The sequence below is a fragment of the Jaculus jaculus genome, chromosome 9 (genome assembly GCF_020740685.1).
Source record: "Jaculus jaculus isolate mJacJac1 chromosome 9, mJacJac1.mat.Y.cur, whole genome shotgun sequence".
Lineage (NCBI taxonomy): Eukaryota > Metazoa > Chordata > Mammalia > Rodentia > Dipodidae > Jaculus > Jaculus jaculus.
The window spans coordinates 18687357-18712445 of NC_059110.1; the positions used below are offsets into that span (position 1 = coordinate 18687357).

Here is a 25089-nt window from a genome sequence, read left to right on the forward strand (position 1 = left end):
AGCACCTTAAAGAGCTCCGCCATCTTCCCAGGTCCTACATTATTTGAATAAAGATCTTTTTGTGTGTTTATGTACATGACATGCATGTATTATGTGTTCACAGGTATATGTGTGTTCAGGTGCATGCACGGCACGTGGGGAGGGGGGAGGTCGGGGTAAGGTCATCTTTCTGGATCACTGTATTTCACCGAAGCAGGGTCTCTCACTTGAAGACAGAGTTCACTGAGAGATCGCCTGTTTCTGTCTCCTGAGTGCTTGGGTTATAAACTGGGCCAAATTCCAACCCACACTGACACGGGTGCTGGGGATTCAATGTCTGCAGCTCACCCTGATGTAATAAACACTCTATCCTCTGAGCTACATCCACAGCCCTGAGCACAGACCTTTTACTTGGGAGTTTGGAGATGGCTTTCTAGAGAAATAAAATGCAGCCATCACTATCCAACCATATGATTTCCACCTAAGTTTCCCTGAAGTGGAACTCTTAAGATACCAACAAAGAAGCACAGATGGGTGGTCCTCTGAGCGGTGTGTGGAGGGCACAGGCCTGCACTCCCTGCACTCAGGTGGTGGTCCTCTGAGCGGAGTGTGGAGGGCACAGGCCTGCACTCTCCACACTCAGGTGGTGTAGGCAGGAGAATTTGAAGTTTGAGGCCAGCTAAAGACCACATTTCCAAAATTCAAGAGCTGGGGATTTAACTTCAGGGTCTAGCACATGCCTAGCAGCTGAAGGAGCTGGGCTTTAATCTCCAATAACACAAATGATCTCAGTCCTTCTTTTCCAGGCATCTATGCTGAGTAGGATGAGAAATCTTAAAAGATCGACCTTCATGAAATCTTCCCAAAGTAGTCTTCAATCTTTATTTAAAGAAAAACTCATCTTTTGATTTTATCTAAACATGTAATATTAAGAACTAATTTGTTAGAATGCCAAATACAATAGAAAAATAGATTTAAGAATGACAAAACTGATTACTGGAAAAAAATGCAAGCAGTTCTACTAACTGAAAATAGGCTGCTGACCCTGAAGCTTCACTCGACCCTGGGAATCAGTTAGTACTTTGTCCATAGAGTATCTGTAAGTCCAGGTCACTCACATGAAGCTCATGAAAGGATTTTATTCAGATGTTATACATGGACCTATTTTAAACAGTTATTCCTTTTTTAATACAATAATAGTCACTTATAGCTCAGGGTCACTTATATAATTGCTTAACATATTAAGAAGAACCCTCACCATCTATCATAAGTATATAACTGTACTTAATTTTAGCAATTATTTTTCTCAAAGTTACTGATTTCATTTTTTTAGGCAGGGCACTATTATGAACCTGCAGCCAGCTACAAATGCTCCTCCCACCAGATAGGATCTATGGAGAATAGGTGAGGAAGTTATCATCATACATTATTCCTGAAGCATAAAAAGGTTTAAAATTAAATTTTAAAGAATGAGGATTGCATACACAGAGTCATAAAACAGTAGCACAAAAGGAGTATTAAATTTTCGGAGAATAGCTTTAAATCCTGGTAGCATGTGATAATGCAGTCTAATCAAAAATGTAGTTAACCTGCACTGCCAAGGAGATGCCTAAATGGTAGAAGGGTTGGTTAGTTAATTTATTTTAGGTGCTGTGGTGGTTTGAGTCCAGTGCCCCCATAAACTTAGGTGTCCTGAATGCTAGGTTCCCAGCTGATGGAGATTTGGGAATTAACGCCTTCCTGGAGGCAGTGTGTTGTAGTGGATGGGCTTATGGGCACTATAGCCAGTTTCCCCTTGCCAGTGTTTGGCACCTCCTGTTGCTATTGTCTACCTTATATTGGCCAAGGGGTGATGTCCACCCTCTGCTCATGCCATTGTTTTCCCCTGCCATCGTGGAGCTTCCCCTTGAGCCTGTAAGCCAAAATAAACTTTCTTTTCCCCCCCATAAGCTGCTCTTGGTCAGGTGATTTCTGCCAGCAATACAAACCTGCCTGCAACAGTAATGTTGGTACCAAGGAGTGGGGTCATTTGCTGCTTAACATTGGACTATATGGCTTTGGTCTTTTGGAACTGATTTTCAAGAGAACTGTAGAAGGATTTGAAACCTTGGCCAAAGAGAAGCCTTGCAGTACTGTAAGTATAGCCTGATGGACTATTCCAGTAAGAGTTGAAAGACCTGAATGCAGTAAGAACTATGGACTGTGAGGTTGGCTTGTGAGGGTAAGAAAGAGCTTTGCTGGGACTGGGCTAGAAGCAGTTTGTGTGAGAAGCTTGCTGTTATGCCCCTGTCCTGAGAAGTTATACAGGGTTACTTTGCATAGTAATGAACTGATATGAGCAGAGGGTTATGGCACAGAAAAAATGAAATCTTTGGTCCAAAACTGCTGCTCATTCAGCTGCAATTGAGAGATTACAACCTTTGAGATTGGGCCAGCTGACCTGCATGGAGGCAACATGAAGAATGTAGACTCTTTTGAAGGGGACTGAGTGCTCAAGGAGTGTCCTGTTCTTCAAATTTTGCTTTATTCCCCCATGGATTAACAAATTGACACTCTACCTGGTATTATGGAGAAAAAAAAATACAGGAAAGAGGGTCAATGAATTTGCAACACTGTCTTGTGTTTTGGAAATGGCCACGGACAGTGTGAAGCATGTTTGCAGGATGCCTGTATGGAGACCCAATGGAGCTCTAAGGATGAACCATGGGTTGCAGTAGAGAACCAGTGGAGATGCAGGAACCATGAGATGGCTGCTAAGGAAAGCTGCCGGCCCAGAAATTGTCCAGGACTGTAAGCAGCCCAGCTGAAGGGGTAGAACTGGAAACTCCAGAGACTTGCTACTAGTTAGAATTATCAGATTTGGAGATTTGGCACTGGATAGCATTGATGGACTTGGAGCAACAGAGTTTGATGTTTGCCCTAATTAAATCCTGTATTGGTTGATTATTTCTTTGCTATGCCCAACACCATCTTTTGCAAGATGAGTGTTTTTTTTATTTTTTTGGTTTATTTTTATTTATTTATTTGAGAGTGACAGAGAAAGAGGCAGAGAGAGAGAGAGAGAGAGAGAGAGAGAGAGAGAGAGAGAGAGAGAATGGGTGCACCAGGGCTTCCAGCCACTGTAGACGAATTCCAGATGCATGTGCCCCCTTGTGCATTTGGCTAACATGGGTCCTGGGGAATCGAGCCTCAAACCGGGGTCCTTAGGCTTCACAGGCAAGCACTTAACCACTAAGACATCTATCCAGCCCAATATGAGTATTTATTATGGGTTTGGGGGGGATTTCAGGGGCTCAGTTAAAAGATCTTGGATTATGGGGATGTTTGAACATTATTGGGATTGATAAAAGCTATGGGGACTTTTAAAGTTGAACTGAATGCATTGCATTTTACATCACATAAAATGGGGGCCATGGGTGGAATGTGGTAGTTTGATTCAGGTGTCCCCCATAAACTTAGATGTTCAGCTGATGGAGATTTGGGAATTAACACTCCTGGAGGCAGTGTATTGTTGGGGGTGGGCTTATGAGTATTATACCTACTTTCCCTTTGCCAGTGTTCAGCACACTTTCCTGTTGCTGTTGACCACCTTATGTTGGTAGGGGGTTATGTCCAGCCTCTGCTCATGCCATCATTTTTTCTCCCATCATGTAGCTTCCCCTCAAGTCTATAAGCCAAAATAAAGCTTTTTCCCCACAAACTTCTCTTGGTCAGGTGATTTCTGCCAGCAATGTAAACCTGACTACAATGGGTGTCAGAGCTATACCTGAAATTAAAACTGATGAGAATTAAGAACTCTACTATGTATGTATGTATATTTCCCCCCTTCACAATACTAGGGATTGAGTCCATGGTATCATACATGCTGAGCAAGCACTCAACCTGTGAGTCACATTCTCAGCCCCAGAAATAAATACAATGAATGAACAGAAACAAGCAGTCAAAGCTAATAAAATCTTTTTTAAAAAATATTACTACATGCCTGCTTCAAAAAAAGCATGCAGCTATTTCACAAATGACTTTCATTGTTGTGGTTTGCAGGTTGGCTATCTGGTTATCAGGAAGAAAGGTTTATAAAGCAGGAATCAGAATAGCTTAAGTCCACCATCAGCATCAGCATCATCGTCATGCCAACTGAGATTTGTGGAACATTTATTATGTGTCAAGTATTATACATGTATGGTCTCACAAGAGTACCCTGCTGATCAACTCTACCTTTACAAATAAAGAACATCTGGATTAAAAAGAGTTTAATTATTCTGGCCAGGACCATACAGGTAGCTAGCAAAGCAGCTGAGATTTGATCCTAAGCATCCAATTCCAAAATGTATCACATAAATCAGCAAGTCTTATTACACAAAAAGAAAAGTACAAAAGAGCCAATTTTTACATGTCAATACTAATTCCTACCTCATTGTATGCCATCTAAAAACTGAAGAATGAATGCAGAAGAAATAATTCACATTCCACATTTAAGAATTTAATAAAGCATGAATAAACCAGAACAATAAAAGAGGATCACATCAAACTTTCAGTAGCAAGTAAGCATGATGAACCAAGTAGATGGTATCACAGCTTGGATGCTGCATATCCCCACCGAGGAGCCCATGAGGAAAAGTGCTACTGGGACATGTGGAAAGACTGAGCACTGGCTCATGACATGAGAGGTTGCTTAGTGACATCCTCCATACGCTGCAACTCTGTGTGCTCACTTGTGGCCCAAAGAAATGGAGACAGCCAATTTTGTGCTAGAACTTCTAGAACTGTGAACTAAATTAACCTTTTCTAACTCAACTGCTTCATTACAGTAATGCAAGCAAACAAATACAGATAGCAAACAATAAATATGCCAATCAAAACAATCATAAACAGGCTGGTAGGATGGCTCAGAGGTTAAGGTGCTGGCCTACAAAGCCTAATTGATTCTCCAGGACCCATGTAAAGCTAGATGCACAAGGTGGCACTCGCAACTAGAGTTTATTTGCAGTGGCTAGAGGCCCTGTCACACCCATTCTCTCTCTCTTTCTCTCTCTCTTTCTCTCCCTGCCCCTTTCTCACTCTCAAATAAATAAAAATACATAAAATACATTTGAAAATATCATGTCCTAGATTAATTTTCATGTTAGTTCAATATTTTATATTAAATATTAATTTTTCCAGGCATGGTGGTGCACGCCTTTAATCCCAGCATTCAGGAGGCAGAGGTAGGAGGATCACTGTGAGTTCAAGGCCACCCTAAAACTATGTAGTGAATTCAAGGTCATCCTGGGCTGGAGTGAGACCCTATCTCAAAAAAGCAAAATAATAAAAATAATTACTATTATTATTATTATTATTTTATTAAAGAGATAGTATGACCTAGCAGGTTAAGCAAAAAGCTGGAATTCTATAATCCAATTCTACTTCTAATTTTGGGACAATCTCCTTACAAATATCTTCATTCTACAATGTTGAGCTAACAAACTTTCTGGAGCCTAGAGCTATGTGAGAATAGGACTCAGGTTGGCACTATAGGCAGCAGAGTATGTACTGAGTGCACACTCAAGTACATTATGCCAGAGATCCAGGGTTCAGTCTCAAGCATAAGAGTGAAACAGGAAGGGGTAAAAATCCTTATTTTCAACTAGTTCCCAAGTTAATCAAATACACTGGTTTAGTAGAATAAAGAACAAAAGCTACATGATAGTATTAATGGACATAGAAAAGGGTGAAAAAAATCCAATATACTTTCACAAGGAAGCAGTCACAATGAAGACTAAGAGAACTTTACTAGCATGATAAAGGATCTACTAAAAATTCACCACTATTTCAGGATGAAGATTTCCATGTCTTACTGGTAAGATTAGGAAAATAGGATATTCATTCTCTCTTCAAAATGATCTAGAATGTTCTACTCAGGGCACGTGAACAAGAAAAATAAACATGAAGTATCCATATAGGAGAGGAAGAAGAAAATTGTCTCTATTGATAGATAGATGACATAATTCTACACACATAAAAATTATAAATAATCCAGTAAAAAAAAAAAAAACATTAGGATAAGCGCAGTATAGCTGAATAACATAAGATCAACACACTACATTCAATTCCCCTTCTGTACAGTGTCAACAATCTGAAGATAAAACTGCAAATAACTCCCAAGGACTGGTGGAGCTCGGTGGTAGGGCTTCTTGCTAGCATGTGCACAACCCTGGGTTCTATATGGAATCCTCTGTTTATGTTAAAACCACAAAGAATAAAATAGCTATAAATAAATTCACCTAACGGAATAAGACTATACTGAAAACTACAAATTATTGCTAAAAGAAAGCGTAAATAAATGGAAAGACATGTCATAGTCATGAAGCAGATACATTGTTATCAAAAGGATAAAAAGTCACCAACTGATCCCCACAAATCAATGTCAGCTCTAAAGAATTCCTAGTTGCCAGAAATTGATAATTTGACCGTAAAATTCATGTGAAAATGCAAGGGAACCAGATTATCCAAAATACTTTCAATAAAGAAAAAGTTGAGGTATTCATTACTCTTAGTTTCTAAAAGCAGGACAGCCTTAATCAAGGCCACACAGCACAAGCATAAGGCTCTATATCTCAGCAAAAGGAATAAACTCAGTGTAGAAATGAACCCTTCAGTTTCTAATCAATTGACTTAACTAGGACGCCAAGACACTACCCTGAAGAATGAACAGTCTTACCAACAAATGTGTTAGGAAAGGAGAATATATTCATATGAAACAATGAGTCTGAATTCCTATCACACACATATGAATATTAGCTCAAACTGAAACAGACACCTAAATGTAACAACTGCATTTTTGAGACTGCCTACCTGGTAAGAGAAATTAAATCTATAAAACTCCTAGAAGAAAACAAAAGAGTAAAATATCTTGATTTTGGATTAGACCATGATTTCTCAGATATGAATGAAAGTAACAGCCACCAAAAAAGATAAAAATGATTATCAAAATTAAAAATGTTTTGGCTTTACAGGATTCTGTCATAAAAGTAAAAAGAAAACCCACAAAAAAGGAAAGATTCAAATTCTTATCTGATAAATCTAGTATCCAGAACTGTTGTTTGGCATAATTCCTCAGCATTGAAAAGTATAAATAACTATGACCAGCTTTAAAAAAGCAGCAGCATCAAGTTACAAGAGAAGTGGGGGAGGGTCACCAGAACCCCACCTGAGATCTAGAGGCCTCTTCCATCAGCTATATACTGTGATACTACAAGATCTTGTTAGTGACCCTGGGGAGGAGATGGAGCACACAGGGAGCGAAAGATCTAGGACTCTAGTAAGCTCCATGGAGGTGGTTTCTTTAGTCTTCATGCTCTGGAAGTAAACGTTCAAGTCACCCCCCTCCCAGTAGGCTCAAGAAGGAGCACCCCCACACAGATAATCCCAGTAAAGTGATCCCCACTGAAGGGCTGCTCTGGGGTCTCATATTCCTGGACAGGGATAGAAGCAGCCACCGGGAAGTCATCATTCAGGTGATATGACTATCTGGGGCTCCCATGCTCTGTAAGTATAAGTACGCATGCACTCTGAGGCTATGGGAGGAGCATCCAAGGGGGAATTTTGACACAGGAAGGCCTTAATAGGGCTTAAATAAGTGGCTGCTTGGGGGCTCCCCATTCCTATAAATAATCCCTTTTATGCTCAGTAAGTGACCCCCCAATAAGCTCACTGGTTCCCTGAAGACTGGTGTAACTGTACTTTGGTCTGCCATCTGAGCCCTATGTAGGGTGAAGACACATGTCTTCCCAGGGGAAAACTTTTCCACAATAAGACCATATAAACAGCTTTTGCAACTGAGCAATAAACAGATAACACACTTTTATTCAATGGCAGAGGACACAAAAATCTGTCTTCAAAAAGGAAGAATAGTTAATATACATAAGAAAAGTTGTTCAACATCATCAATCACCAGGAAAGTAAAGCAAAAATCACAGTGACTAGCAGGTTACAAGCTACAGAGTGGTTTTTACAAAAGGAACGTGTATAGGTGAAGAGATCAGAATCCTCATTTACAGCTGGTAAACCTTCCAAATGCAGCAGCCAATTGCAGGCTAGATCAGCAGGAGCTCTCACTTCAACACACAGTTGCCATGTGACTCAGCTATTCCACTCCAAGGTATTACCTAAGAGAACTGAAAACAGAGATCCAACCCAAAATTCTAAGTAAATGTTCCCACAACCTTATTCATAATGGTCAAAACAACAAGAGAATCTGAATGTCCATCAGTTGATGACGGGAGAGACACTGTGGGGCTGTATACAGCAGAGCATGTAATCGTGAAGGCGTGAAGCACTGCTCATGCCACAGTGACAGTGGGCCTTGAGCACACGGTGCTAAGGGAAGCCAGTCGAGCAAGATCACCTATCACATAATTCCGTTGATGGTCAATTATCCTAAATGGAAAAATCCACAGAATAAAGAATAGGTAATTGGTTTTGAGTAGATGAGAGGAGAAGGCAATGGAGAGTGACTGATAATGGGGATGGGGTAGTTGTGAGAATTATGAAAACACTTTGAAATCTAAAATTTAATTCTGGAAATACAATGAAAAAATACCCAGTACAAATCAACAGTTTTAGTTGTATGGTATGTGAATGTATCTCAATAAAACTAGCATAAAAGATCTGCTTGTATCACTGATAAACAGCAACTATACATATCAAAAGTCAAAATTAAAAGAATTTACAAGCAAAACAAGATCACAATTACTAATAAAAACAAAATAAAATACATACTGTTAAATATTTTTTTTCTTTTGTCTGAAATTTTAGTTTCCATAAGTATTGAATAAATCGAACTATTTGGCAACCTAAATGATATGCATCACAATGAGAGAGAACAAGACTACAGCTCAGCACTTCTCTAACAAGCTATTTGTTTTCTACTGTCCTGCATCTGACTTCAAATGATGGTGAGTAATAGGATATAAATGTCCACCATGAAAAAGAAGTAAGACCCACAAGTAGGTAGACCATTCTAAAATCTTCCTTAGGGTTTAAAGAGACAATATCGGCTTTTGGAAGAAAGAAACAACAGGCAGTCTCTTGGGACAGAACGGTGGTGAAACTCGCAGGTGTCTCTCGGCAATCCTCGATGCTGGTGCTGGAAGGTGAAGAAGCACACTGCAGTAATGAGATGGGTTTACTGCAGTTAGGAAATGAGGGAGTTTTCACTTTAGAATTCCTCAAAAGTTCATCAAACCTCCAAAAATGTACAATTAGAGAACAAGACTTTCAGACATGCAAGGAGTCAGAAATCTTATCTATCTTTTAGGAAACCATTTTCGAGACAGAGAGAAATCAAACCAGGAAAGTATAAAGGACAAGTCCAGAAAAGACTGCAGTACAGATGAAATAAAGAGGTCTGGGTTAGAGGACAATATGATCACAAGAGGGCTCAAGGGACTGACTGACCTTGAGAAATCTAATGCATGTAAAATTGGAGTGACTATGGACAATGCATATGGAGAGTGAAGGAGAAAAAAGAACAGCAGCTTTACAAGAAAAGAAATGGACTCAGGATACAAGTCAGCTGTGAAAAGAAGAATCACTGTATTGGCATAAGCGGACGCACGCACACACACATACACACACACACATGCACACACAACCTGTGAAAGCAAACAGAGCACTGGAAAGAATTCCATGCCATCTACCACCATCTGCTTTTTCCTCATGATCAGTAATAATAAGAGAAACACAAACCAAACCACAAGAGGCATCACCAAGAATGGCTACCACCAAAGACTAAAGAAAACGAGTGAGGCTATGGAGAAACAGAACACATGTCCAATGTTGGGAACGAGTGTTAGTGCAGCCATTGTGGAAACCAGTATGGAGGTTCCCCGAAATGAAAAACAGATGACATGTGATAAGCAATCCCACTACTGTGAACATAGCCAAAGAGTATACAGATACCTTCAAACAGGAAAGAATCTGTAGGCAATATTGCTTAAAAAGAAAGAGCACTTTTCCATTCTTCACACAGAACTTGAGTTCACTGACGGCTTCAGAATATCGGACACTATTTCTACATGCCCACATTGTTCTTTGGTTTTCCTCTGTACTTATATGGCACTGAATCCTGCAGCCACTTCCTGGTTCTTTCTGCTGGAAACATCTATGACTTGTTTGAAAGCCTTCCATCCCATGGGCTAGGAAGCCTTTAAGACAGTTTCGGGTAACAGGAAAACAGACTTTGTATACTAGCACTTGGGAGGCTGAGGTGGAGAATCCCTGTGAGTTCAAGCTAGGCAGGAGCTAAGAGTGAATCTGAGGCTAGGCTGAGTGAAAGTGAGACCTTACTTGAAAATATAAAAAAGTATGGAAGGATAGAAGAATGTTCACCTTTACTAGCAGACTAGACTACCCTAGCTATTAAAATTTCACAAATCTATAATTCTAGCCCATTCATTTTTCTTTCCAATCCTTTGGTGGGCTACTAGTCCAGTCACAGCCAGAGTGCCCATTCCGACTTCTTCCAGTTTGGGGCACTTATCCAGCACTGCAAGCAAGCAGAGTCAAGAAGCAATCAGGAGCGCAGCCAGCGACGGGTTTTGAAAGCACAGCTCCTGGGCTGGTTCTCACTGCTGCCACTACCAGCGTTAGAAAAACAGGTGACAAATGGATCAGACAACCTCTGCTTCAAGCAGGATGTGGTAATACTAAGACGGGATGATTTCGAAGATTACAAAACTTCTGAGTACCTATTCATCAAGTCCTGTCAACCAAGAAAATGCAGAGTGTAAAGGCATGTTCTACTTTGGTAACATAATTAATGATGCAACTTAGGAATGGATGACTAACGTGCATGTAAAACAGAAAGTAACTAAGGGGCTTTGATACTGTAAGCAGTTTCCGAAAATTTATATTTATATCCTACAAAGCTTGAGGATAGACATGCTTATATTTCCCACGAATTTTCACGTAGCTAATACAGGATTATATATTTAGTTACATAATATTCTATAAAAGTAGCTTTTCTTTGAGGCAGAGCCTCACTCTAGCCTATTCTGACCTGGAACTCACTCTGTAGCCCAGGCTGGCCCCTAACCAATGGCAGATCTTCTGACTTCAGCCTCTGAGTGTAGGGATTAAAGGAGTGTTCCATCGTGCCCCAAAAGTAGCTTCTTTGAGAAAATTTGGCTCCAAAACCAAGAAAGATTTACTGCGTATGTGCAGGTGTGTATGTGTGCACATACAGGCTTACAGGTGCACATGCTGAAGCACAAGTGTGGAGAACTTGAAGGTGACTGGCTCCTCCACTGCTAGAACTACAAAGGAAAGGCAGACCAGCCAACCCACAGCTTCAGCCTGACCCCGACTCCACTGTCACAGGGCACTGGGATCACAAATGCATGTGCCAGTTTGCATGTGGTTTCACCCAGGTGCTGGTAACAGGCTGTGCAAACAAGCTCCTCTAACCACTGCGCCATCTCCCCAGCAGCAAGACCTTTCAGCTTTATAACTGGACTATGAGGGCTTTTTCTCCTCATGTGCCAATGGCCTGTAATAAGCTGTTAGAAAGAGGGAAAAGAGAAACTCGAAGCTGGGACACCATTTCTGTCCAAATATTATACACATCAATTTCACAGTCCTCTCTCCAAAGACTGGCAGAACAAAGCGGCACTGTGTGGCCTCACTCACCACAGGTGGTGGGTACTTAAGATTGGCATTGGCTCTGAGTGTGCCGTAACGAATATGCTCTTGTCTACCATCTGCCTTGCTACAAATACTGCTGCCCATATGGCCAAGCACTTAATCCACTATTTCTCACTTCTGACTCTGAATCACAGGCATCCATGCAGATTCAAAACAAAAAATTGCAGATGTCACATGCCATGCCTCACTCACATTATGCTATTGTTTCTGACGTTTGATTTTTTAGGTCTATAAAGAATTATAATACATATGATCTTCTTTAAATAATTTATGTGAATGAGAGAGTCATTAGATAGTTTCTAAGGATTTGCTTTCTTCCAGTGGTCAGGGATGCCCTTAACTATCTAATAGGCCTTACTTTCCCACCTAAGTGTTTTCTTCTACCGTGCTGAACTAGCTGCAGAAGTATGTTCCAAAGGCGGTGTCATGAGTCTTCACCAAACACAGCAGACATTATTATCTTGTATACTATGACCTATGACGCATTGACCACGTAAAGCCTTTATCATACAACAACCTACTTACATTAGATTTTATGTCCCATTCTGTATTTTCACTTACTAACAAATAATCAGTTTAATAACTTCTTGAGTATTTTTCACCAATAAAATTAACAGGGACTTATGGTCTAGCACGTTAGGATCTTGGAAGTAAAAGGTTAGCAAACAGGAAAAGCAACAACTCTTCTCAGATCTCTAAGAAAAGGGAGGTCACAGGGCAAACTGGCACCAAATAGGAAAGACAGTGAACCTAGAGATGTGTTCACTGAAGCAGAAACCCACAAGGAAAATCTCTGTGGCCACCGTAACTGATGAGTGCTGGAGGCTCAGGGACAAGTCTGAAAGTCAAAAGCTCCAAAAGGGAGCTCCATGGGGAGATGGGCGCCACACTTCGGTGAGCTTTACCTCTGGAAGCTGCAGAAGTTCTCACAGGGAAAGCTGAAGAAAACCCTCTACTTGTTCCAGAGGGGGAGGGCAAAGACACTCGAAAACATGCCAGAGTCGTCAGTTCTTAAAAACAAAGTCGGCCAACAGAAGAAACATCTACAAGATGCAGGACGTACTTTACCTGAGCTTCACAACCACACAAGCAGGGAAATACTAACTTGCAGCCTGCTCTAGCCAGTCTGCCCTGGGGCTGCACAAGAGGGAGAGGTGCGGGCCAACGCACTCAGAGTGCAGGCACGGGCTTACTCCAACGCAGAGCCCAAAGGCCAGCGCCGCAGACACCTTTCCTACACCTGCCCTAGCCTATTTGCCAAGACATCTTCATCGCAACTCCGTTATTCAGTTTATCCTATCGAGATACCAAAAGAAAGAAAAAAAAAAATTGTAAGGCATTCTAAGAGACAAATGACAGTCTGAAGAGACCAAAAAAAATAAATAAATAAATAAATAAAACCATAAAACCCAGAAACATCAGGAATGTTGTGATTAAACTGGATTTAAAACAAGAACGACTATGTGGGAATGATTCTAATGGAAATGTCAAGGCATCAGAGTGGAGTAAGCACAGAAACAAACTGCAAGGAAGAATCAAAAAGAGAGTGGACATGGACGGTTAATTATGTTGCAAGTTCTAAGGCAACAGCTAAAAAGAAGCCATGAATAAAGAGGAGAAACTTATGTTAAGAAAGGAAAAAAGGGAATGTATAAAATGCTGTGTGGGGATGAAATGAACCAATCACATACACAATATGCAAAACTGTACAAAGAAAAAGGCAATCCGAATAGCTATATTTATTAAAGAAACTAAATAAATAATCTCCCAAAACATAAAGCCCTAATTAGAAAGAGGTTCGCTGTTAAATTATCCAAGCCTGTATATCTTCCAAAGCATGGGAGCAGAGGGAATGTTCCCTAGCTCAGATAACTTTAACCTCGTGAGGTAAGCGCTGCCCCAGTGCACAAACAAGGCTAGCACCATGAAGCGCTTCAGCACATGAGCAGGAATCACGCTGCATGACCCACTGAGCCTACATGAGGTACCAAAGCTGGCCCAGCATTTAGAAGTCAAGTTCTGTAATCCAGCGATCCCATAAGCTAAACAAACAAAAACAGTTATGTGTATATCAGGCTTAACTCAGTGGATGCAGAAAAAGCACTTGATAAAATTAGTACTTGTTTCTGATTTTTTTAAAAAAACAGAAAACAAGGCATACAGTGGCTGGCTAACTCAATTTGAAAAGAACACAAAAACTCTACCTTTTCATATTTAATGATGGTAAATTCCAAGGTTTCCCACTATGACTAGAAACAAGGCAAAGATTTTCTCTCATTGTTCCTAGCAGTGCTATATTGGAAGTCCCAGCCAATACAGTAGGACAACACAATGAAAGGTCTCAAATTGTGAAGAAAGAAACAGAAATGCTACAAATGACATGGACCATCGAGGTCTTCAGAAAGAAAACCACCAACCAACTCCTGGGAATGCTGCAGGATGTAGCTAAGAAGCAAGTCACCACTTCCCTGCATACCAACAATGAGAGCAGAACCTGAAATTATAAACAAAGTATGTACATGTGCATCCCTAAAACTGAAATCCTTACATAAATCAACATATGTATAAAATCTGCATGAGAACTATAAAAATATACTGAAACATACAAAAGAAGAATTAAGAAGAGAAAGATGCCTCATTCATGCATAAAACAACCAACTACTATTAAGAGGTCATCTTTTCTCAAATGGAACTACAAACTCACTATGAACTTGCCAAAAGCTCTGTAAAGTCTGGATATTAGCAAAACAATACTAAACTTTATATGAAGTCAAAGACCCAAAAAGAAAAGATCAAAAATTGTCTGGCATTATCCAACTAAAGGCTTACTACAAAAGCTCCAGGGGCAACAACTGTGTGACACTGGCAAAGAACGAGCAGGTCCATGGAACAGAGCGGGGGACACGAAAACTGGTTTGCATAACCAGAAACAACTTCCATCCTGAGCCAGTAATCTCAAAATGGGTCACAGACCTAAGAATTCCATAGAAAACAACAGAGAAAAGCACCGAAAAGTCCTGGGTAAAAAAACCCGAGACAACTTTTCCAACAGGATACCAGTGGCATCATCCATGAAATAAGGAATTGAAATGTGCACTTCATTAAAGTGAAAAATGTTTCAACTATAAAATGACATTGTCATGAGAGTAAAAAGCCACAAACTGGGAAAAAATATGGAAAGACATAGCAGACAAAAGCTGGTTATACAAAATATTTACTGTTTTGCTGGGCATGGTGGCATACCCCTTTAATCCCAGCACTGGGGCCAAAGGTAGGAGGATTGCCATGAGTTCCAGGCTATCCTGAGTGAATTCCAGGTCAGCCTCTGCTACAGCATGACCCTACCTTAAAAAGCCAGTGTGTGTGTGTGTGTGTGTGTGTGTGTGTGCGCGCGCGCGTGTGCGCACGCATTATACATACATGCCGTGTAGAACGTAACAGGATGCAACCAAGATGTCCTCCTAGTAGTTAGTGGACACATTAACTGTCATTCACCCAGACAATGGATTATGAAATGGTCAAAAGAAGTGAACCATTAAGATATTAAAAGACATGGGAGACACTTACAGATATTACTAAGTGAAGGAAGCTAAACTGAAAATGACACACAATGAGTGATTCCAACAACACGGCATTCTAGAAAAGGTGCGACTGTAAAGAGTAATGATCAGGGCTGGAGAGATGGCTTAGCGGTTAAGCGCTTGCCTGTGAAGCCTAAGGAACCCGGTTCGAGGCTTGGTTCCCCAGGTCCCACATTAGCCAGATGCACAAGGGGGCACACGTGTCTGGTTCGTTTGCAGTGGCTGGAAGCCCTGGTGTGCCCATTCTCTCTCTCTCCCTCTACCTGTCTTTCTCTCTGTGTCTGTCGCTCTCAAATAAATAAAAAATTTTAAATATATATATATATATATATTAAAAAAAGAGTAATGATCAGCAGGTGCTAGGCTGTGGGTTAAGGAGATAAAAATGCTTGAGCAGAGCCCAGAGAGAGTGTGGAGTACTGAAACTGTTCTTTATAATAGTGCATATTGTCAAACTGTACAAATCACCATGAAGGAACCCCAATGTAAACCATAGCCTCAGATGCCAGTGGGAGATACTGATAATACCAGAAACCAGTCACTATGTGGACAAGGAATATATGAGGAATCTAAGCTGGAAATGCTCTTAGAAATCATCTATTTAAAAAGTTAACATATCAAATAGTGACGGCAGCCACATCCTCACAATTACAAGGGTGAACAAGCTTAATTTTACTGCTGCTGCACAATTGCGACATTCTGCTTAACCTGTCATGTGGGGCAACTGTAACATGCGCTATTTCTGCAGAAAAAAAAAATCTTTTAAAAAGGCTAAAAATAGCCAAGAAGGAAACACAGGTCATTGAAAACTTCCTTAGCTGAGCGAGGTGTGGGGCTCACCCCTGCGGTCTAGGTAATCTAGAGGCTGAGATGGGAGGACTGCCAGGAATTCAAGACCAAACTGGGCCACCCAGTGTGCTCTGGCCAGTCTGGGTTACCATGCGAGATGTCTCAGAAATCACAGTAATAATCATAACAAATAATAATAATAATTGGTAATTATAAAACTTCCTAAATAAAGTTTAGTATTTTTATAAGACATTTCCAATAGTGTTTGAAAATCAGGTCAGTCACCTGCTTCTTTATAAGGTACAACCAGCACTGAGACGGTACTGAACCTGAGGTTGCTCCCTTGCCTTTCGGCTAAGACTAAGTGAATAAGGTAATTTCAGCATCTAGACTTAAAGGCAATTGTGTTAACTGTGCTGAAATTGGCCTCTAGCTACCACTGTGCATATTGTTTTACATTTTTACTTATAAATAAAATAGAGTGGTTAAATGTATTCATTCTCCTTCACAGTTTTAGAATTAAGATTATATCTGAAGAGGACAAAATAAATTATACTTGTATTAACAGCATTTTAGAGCAGCTTTTGGTCTAATTTTATATTTGTAAATGAGCTACTTACTAAGACTATTAAGAAATACAGTCATAAATAATAGCTGTCTACATTACATCAACAAGGAGTGTACATTCTTAAATATAATATAATCTATTTTAAATATAATCTGTTTTCCTAGCATTCATTCTCAGCTGCCTAATAGCCAAGTTTTCTTTTTCTTTCTTTTTTGTGACTGCAGCAATATGAACATTAACAGAAAATGTACTGCATTATGAAAAACACAGTGCAAAGACGGAATATATGGAGAAATCTGTTTCCTTTTTCAAAAGACAAAAATAAAAAATATGCAAAGGGAAACAACTCAGCCAAAAGGACTGTGGGCCCACAGCCTCCAGGCTGATTCCCCACTTCGGCAAACTCCCATGGCAGGAAAAGTAGAGCTGTCCTTATTATGAAGACTGTTAGCCACGTTGAACCCAGCTTCAAAACATCTAGACTCTACGTGTTTGAAAGGAAAACAAAACCCAAAACCACTATGAAAACTCTAGTTTTAAAACAACTTAATACTGACCATATAATTTCCAATTCTGGCCATATTTTGTAAATCATATCGTGTACTGAGTACACAACATATGATAAAGTGAAGTGCTTTTATTTGCTTCATAAAGTGATCTATATAAATTTAATCGTGTGTGTATGATGTGAATGAAAATATTAAGCATCGCAAGTGGCACAAAATTAAAATCTATTTTTAATTAAATTTAGGAAGTAAAGGTCTAGAACAAGAAAACCCTAAAGTAACAGAAATGATCACTGAACTCCTCTCAAAGGACGCCTAGGTAAGCAGCTTTATTATAATTCGAATTATGATTCAACAGAAAGATAATGCCTCTTTCCCAGGATCAAAAAAGACATGCACATAATTTAGTATTCTATAATGTTGATATGTGTCATTAAGAATCACTGATACTAGGGCTGGGGAAATGGCTTAGCGGTTAAGGCATTTGCCTGTGAAGCCTAAGGACCCGGGTTTGATTTCCAAGGCCCCACGTAAGCCAGAAACACAGGGGGTACATGTGTCTGGAGTTCGTTTGCAGTGGCTGGAGGCCCTAGTGTGCCCATTATCTCTCTTATCTACATCTCTCTCCCTCTTTCAAATAAATAAATAAAATAGTTTAATAAAAAGAATTACTAATACTGGGGCTAGAGAGGTGGCTTAATGGTAAAGGATCTTGCCTGCAAAGCAAAAAGGCCCAGGTTCAATTCCCTAGAACTCATGTAAGCCATATGCACAAAGTGGTGCATATGTCTGGACTTTGTTTAAAAAGATGATGCCGCGTGTGGTCACACACATTTAATCCAAGTACTTGGGAGGCAAAGGTATGAGGACTCCCATGAGTTCTAGGCCACCCTGAGTCTACATAGTAAATTCCAGGACAACCTGGCCTACAGCAAAACCCTACCTCAAAAATAAATAAATAAAAATACTGATCCTGGGCTGGAGAGAGAACTCAGTGCTTAAGGCACTTGCCTACAAAGCCTAAGGACCCAAGGTCGATTCTCCAGTACCTATGGCCTGATGCACAAGGTGGCACATGCATCTGGAGTTCATTTGCAGCAGCTAGAGGCCCTGGTGTATTCATTCTATGTACCTGCCTCTTTCTCTCTCTCAAATAAATAAAAAGAAATAAAAAATATTTCTTAAAAAAACAATTACTGATCCTACTTGTTTTTTATGTGTTATTAAGGTAAAATTTCAATGGGCATAAAAAAGTATAGTTTAGTCAACGTTAATATAGAATTCTCAGTAGTAATTCTCTCCTGAACATTCTTCCACATACACAATGCAACTGCAAGGTGGCCTGATGAACTGAAGGAAGAGACAACTATGGCTTGGGGCCCAAATCTAACCAGCCTGACTGTAGAACTGAAGTCTTATGAAATACATCCTTGACCCTTACATGTAGTCCATGGATGTTTTGTGTTATGTATCGGTGAAGATGCATAGTCATCCCAAAACTGACATGGACTGAAATAATTTACTAACTAGCCTTTTGCAGAAAATATCTGCTTAATCCTGAAGACAAACATTAATAACGTTAAGTATATGCAGGTTAAGTGTGGGGGCATGCACACCCACCCACACATGCACATGCGCGCGCACACACACACACACACACACACACACACACACACACACACGGCAGCTTGATTTGACAGGCATCTGTATGTTCCCTCGGTCTTGATTTTGTAATCTGCACCTTGAGGACTGCCTTATTCTGGGTTCCTGATAAAATAGTGGACATTGGCTCTTTCTGTTCAACATTTTGGCCTGTGCTACATCATTTCAGAAACAGGAACATTCTTCACAGTTAAATCTAAAAAAACACTCAATACTGTATCTACAACATCCAAAGGGTTTTGTTTGGACATTCAAAGTCTACATGATATAAGTTGAAGAATAATAAAGCAATTTAGATTCCGGATAATCTAAACAAAGAAACCTATGGCTAGAGAGTACCCTAGACTTACAGAATCACTGCACATACTCTCGCTCTGGAACACTGAGCAATAAGCAGTGAGCTATGTCCGCAATACCATCCCCAACCTCCTCCCCACAGCTTACATCTTCCGCTCGTGGCTGCAAGTAAAAGAAAAGGGCGTATGGTAAACAGAATTACCGCTCAAAATTTCTTTAAAATGAAAACAAGAAGACTAAGACAGTAAAACAATTAGAATTGCTGAATCTGAAAATGGATGGATACACTGATAAATTGATGATCACTCCCTCCTATTCTATTTATTTCTGTATCAGTCTGGGAAAATGTCTCAGCAGGTAAGAGCATGGTGGCACAAGTCTTTAATCCCAGCACTCGGGAGGCAGAGGTAGGAGGATCACTGTGAGCTGGAGGCCAGCCTGAGACTACATAGTGAATTCCAGGTCAGCCTGAGCTAGAGCCTACCTTAACCCCCCAACCCCAACCAAAAAAAAAAAAAAAACTATCTTAATAAAAGGTATTCAAATCTAAAAGGAAGTAAACAGTAAAATGCTTTCTTCACATCAGTACATAACACTCATCTTTTAAATATTTTTATTTATTTATTCATTTGTGAGAGAGAGAATGGATGCACCAGGGCCTCTAGCCACTGCAGAGGAACTCTAGACACATGAGCCACCATGTGCATCCAGAGTATCAAACCTGGGGCCTTAGGTGCCACAAGCAAGTGCCTAAACCACGAAGCCATCTCTCCAGCCCTATATACTCATCCTGTAGGTCAAATCAAAAACCCATTTCCTTAATCTGCTGTCCATGACACTAAGTATACCTGCTCTGATGATGTCAACATGACAAATCTGTTCAGAAAATTCTCTGTGAAATACTGCAAAGCTAATCAATACTAACAGTCTGATAACTCACTGTCTTCTTGTAAATAATGTGTCTCTTCTACTGCATGACATTAAAACCAAATTAATGGAACAACCAACAAGGCTAATCTTTTAGAATGAAGTCCAAGTATTTACATATATAATACCAGTTACTACTATTCAAAGTTACTCTATAATTATCAAATTTAGCAATCAATTACAGACTAGCAATTCAAGGAAAATGGTCTTTATACTAAGCCTCTTACATAAAAATTAACAAAACCATGTGATTGAAAACTTATTATTTCTAAAGTTCACTTCGAATTTGTACTTTGATTATTAATACCCAAGAAGGAAAGTTACATTTTAATAGTATTAAAGTACGCCCAACTTTCCAGTGTCATGAGACCTTACCTAGTATACAAAGAAAATGTTCTAACCTGTTAGCAGTCAAGCAAAGCAATGCTTCTTTACTCACACACTCTTTCCTGAGCATTTCTGTAAGTACCATGCACCTACTAAAAGACTAGTATGCAAGCAAGGGATACAAAGTACAGAGTCACACTGGGATGGAGTCGACTCGTCATCTGTGTAATAGGTACTCAGAAAACTCAATCAGAACACTCTAGACCAGCACAGTCCAACAAATTCCCAAATCACCCACGGAGAACGAACTTGTAAGGTTACAGAGCTGGAAACTCTTACACAGATAGCTGACAACACTTAGCTCTGACTTCCTACCAGGTACGGTGTCTTCTCCGAGCTCCATGTGCTCTCTACCGCACTTTGCTCCCCTTCACAAAACAGACTGCTCCTCAGCAGCTCCAGCTCTGGTTATTTCTGCAGCCAGCGTTCCAACCCTCAGGCTGCAGTAACCCATGTAAGCATCATCACACACTGTGCTGTTCCTTCCTTTAATGCAAGGCCTTCTGGACTGGTGACCAGACTGAGGAGTCAGGGTGCAAAAGAAGTTCAGGGCCTTGATTCTCCTCTACAGCCAGAACTCCCAAAGTCTAGAATTTTTTTATGAACATAAAGAATGAAGAAAAAAAAAAAGACTTCATATAAATTGGGCTAATTTCCAGTGTAGTTAAACTAATTTATTTCACTTTTAATTATCTCAAGTCACTTACAAATCTTTCTATCAGTAGCATAATTATCTTGTGTAAAATAAAACAAATAGTCAAAACACTCTAATGCTGGGGTTGGAGAGACAGCTTAGCAGTTAAGGCTCTTGCCTGCAAAGCCAAAGGACCCAGGTTTGATTCATAAGGACCCAGGTTTGACTCATTAGGCAGATGCACAAGGCAGCACATGCATCTGGAGTTTGTCTGCAGCTGGAGGCCCTGGCGTGTCCATTTGCTCACTCCATCTGCCTCTCTCTCAAATAAATGTTAAAAAACACTCTAAGGGTTGGAGAGACAGCTCAGTGGTTAAGGCACTTGCCTACAACACCAAAAGACCCAGGTTTGATTCCTGAGGACACACATGAGCCAGATGCACAAGGTGGCACACGCATCTGGAGTTCATTTGCAGAGGCTGGAGGCCCTGGTGCTCCTGTTCTCTCCCTCTTCCTCTCCCTTCTATTGTGATGTCATCATTTTTTCCCTCCTGTGATGTAGGTCAAGTGTAGGCAGCATCAGCCACTGTAAGGTTGTGAACATCAAGGCCACTTTGTGTGTGGAAGGCAGCACTGTAAGCAGCCCTCCTCCTCCTTTTCTGAACTGCTCGCCTAGAGCCAGAAGTAGGTACATGACATCAGAATTCTCTGACATAGCACCTTCACGTTTTAAAGTAAAAGGAAATTAACTCAAAGACATGCAATTCTTAGGGAAAAGACAAGAACTAGATTCAGGCTACAATCTATAATCCATTATAATCTGACACTTAATAAGTACTTGTTAAATGAAACTAGTGCATAAAAGTGATTTTGCAAGCCAGTACTTAATATTATATTAGAAACTAAGGCCCTATGCCTCATCAAAATCAACACTGTCTGTAACATTGAATTTCCCACAAATCAAGACAATAAATAAGTGGGAGGGTTATTTTGTAATAATTTGCTTGGTGATTTTGTTTTTTTTGTTCTTGTTTTTGGTTTTTCAAGGTAGGGTTTCACTTTAGTCTAGGCTGACCTGGAATTCACTATGTAGTGTCAGGGTGTCCTCGAACTCATGTTGACCCTCCTACTTCTGCCTCCCAAGTGCTAGGACTAAAGGCATAAGCCACCACACCCAGCTTGCCTGGTGATTTTTAAAAAGTATTTTATTTTTACTTATTTATTTAACAGAGAATGACGGAGAGAAAGAGAGAGAGAGAGAGAAGGGTGCACCAGGGCCTCCAGCCACTGCAAACGATCTCCAGATGCATGTGTCCCCTTGTGCATCTGGCTTATGTAGGTCCTGGAGAATCAAACATGGGTCCTTTGGCTTTGCAGAAAAACACCTTAACCACTAAGCCATCCCTCCAGCCCTTGCTTGGTGATTTTTAAAAACAAATTCTTGCACATTCAGTACATATCAAACTATATGTTTGCCTTAGTCTCTTAAATATCAATATATAAAATGCCACCATTCTTTTCCTCATTGTTTTTAGGCAAAATTGTATGTTAAAAATAAGATCATGCCAGGCGTGGTAGCACACACCTTTAATTCTAGCACTGGGAGGCAGAGCTGTGAGTTCAAGGCCACCTGAGACTACACAGTGAATTCCAGGTCAGCCTGAGCTAGACTAAAACCCTACCTCAAGCCGGGCATGGTGGTGGCACACCTTTAATCCCAGCACTCAGGAGGCAGAGGCAGGAGGATCACCATGAGTTCAAGGCCACACTGAGACTACATAGTGAATTCCAGGTCAGCCTAAGCCAGGGTGAGACCCTACCTTGAAAAAAAACCCTACATCAAAAACCCAAAAAAATTAAATGAATAAATAATATCAGAAGAGTCCAGGATTATTTGACTTTACAACAATTTGCAATTATAGCATAGTAAACCAGAAGTCTCGAAAGCAATATAATTATTAAAACTACTGTTGAGTTAGGCTCCAGGGACAGTGAGAGGGACTGGGCCTGGGGCGTGGGCCGGATGGGCTGCCGGAGTGTGGGTCACCCCACCCCACCCCTGCATGGGCCCGGGAGTCCGGCTCTAAAAACGTCCACCTTGCACCTTCCAGGGCCCAGGCGGACCACCCCGTTACAATGACCAGTGTGGTCAAGAAGGCGTACAGCATGGCCTCGGTGCGGAGCAGCAGCAGCCAGCCTGCAGATACGCAGACTCAAGCCACTTCTAAGAGCCTATTACCAATTAAAGCAAAAGATGTTGATGTATCCAGACATCTTCATCCAGGAGATTCAGAGACTGATGTAACAAAAGTCACCAAACCGAGACAAGAGAACGGGCAGACAAAAGCTACTGAGACTGCTATCAGGAAGAATGTCAGAAAGGGCTATAAACCATTGAGTAAGCAAAACCAGAGGAAGAGCTCAAGGATAAGAACCAGCCCTTAGAGGCGGTCAACAAGCAGTTGCATGAGAAGTTGACTGAAACACAGGAAGAGCTGAAGGACCTAACCCAGAAAGTGGAGCTGCTGGAGAAGTTTCAGGGTAACTGTTCAGCAATTCTGGAGAGCAAAGGCCTCAACCCAGGCAATGAGACCCTGGAGTCACAGCAGGAATCCACTACAGATCATACGGGCTCCATGTTGCTGTTAGAAACTTTGAAAGATGAACTGAAGACTTTTAATGAAAGTGCCAAAAAGCAGATGGAGGAGTTACAGGCCTTCAAGGTAAAGTTGAAATTAAAGAAGAAGAAAAGATCCGATTTCTGGAACAGCAAACCTCATGTAATGACCAAGTCAATGATTTTTCAGTAATCCTAGAGGAAATGGAGCAGCTGTTAGAAATGTAATAAAAGGCAAGTGGTCAGAAGGCTCTCTCTTGTGAATAAACTCTCAAAGGAAGCCTCTTAGGATATCATCTTGACCATGAACTTCAAGGACTCACTGTCCCCAGAGTGAAAACAGTTTCTGCAATAGGATTAAGGGGAGTTTATGCTGGAATGGGGTTTCTCCCTCAAGCAGGTTTCCCCACCTTCAGCTTGGAATGCTTTCCTAAGTCTTACATGTAGCTAATGCAAGCCTGCAAAAGAGGGATCAGGAAGCTTGACTCTTCCTCTTGCAGTACATCATTAGAATAAACTTGACTCTACCTCCTGGAGTACATCATTAGAATCAAGAGACTAAACCAGCCACCACTAGAAGATCTAGAAGGCCGCATTCAAATTTATGGAAGACACCCTTCCTTACAATAGCACATGTGCCCTAGGGAGACATCTCTCAACAGCCATGCTATCTCCTAACTTGGAACACATTCTCTCCATGTAGTTGGGCAAAATTTATGAACTTGAAATTGCTTGACCTTTTTCAGCTTAATAAATGGGGTGAGGGCATACATGGTAATAACACACCTGAAACAATACATCGTGGAGCTTTTGCTTTGAATATTGGTTGGGTTTTATTTTAAAGCATGTTTAAAGTATTTTTGTAAATATTCTGACTATAAGGGTGAAAAATGAAAATAGACTGTTAAGTCAAAAAAAAAAATACTGTCATTCCTCAGTACTTATTTCTCTCTCTCTCTCTCTATTAATCCATCTACAAATGGATAATGGAATATTTTATCCCAACTTGATTTCTTGCTTGCTGATAAAAATCAAATTTTATGTATTTTTACACAGCAAAAAAATAAACTTCCATTACTACTGCATGACTTGGTATATAAATTATGCTTTTCTCACACCTGTAATCCCAGCACTCTGGAGGTAGAGGAAGTAGGATCAGAAAAAGTTCAAGGTCATTTTCTGCTACACAGACTAGGAAGTTCAAGGGAAGCTACATGGGACAGTCTCAACAACAAAAAACAACTTTCCTGTTTCTTATCTGTAAGTACACTCCAACTTCACATCTTCTCCAGAAGCCAGTAAAGTCAAGTAATAAACACATGGATGATGCCATCTATCATCAGTCATTTGTTATATATTAATGCAGCAAAACATTTTATTTTCACTGATTATATAAAATATGTTTTCTCTTTATTGATTAAGTATTCTTTATGTAATCTAATAGCCACAAATCCTTATCT

General features: G+C 40.4%; 1 protein-coding gene and 1 pseudogene across 3 annotated transcripts in view; one reads left to right on the plus strand and one right to left on the minus strand.

Annotated features, from left to right (window-relative positions):
- The window catches only part of Stxbp5 (syntaxin binding protein 5), a 148000-nt gene that overhangs the window by 117692 nt on the left and 5219 nt on the right, over positions 1-25089 (minus strand). The gene's annotated exons all lie outside the window — the stretch shown is intronic.
- On the plus strand, positions 9676-23876 carry LOC105944735 (annotated as a pseudogene).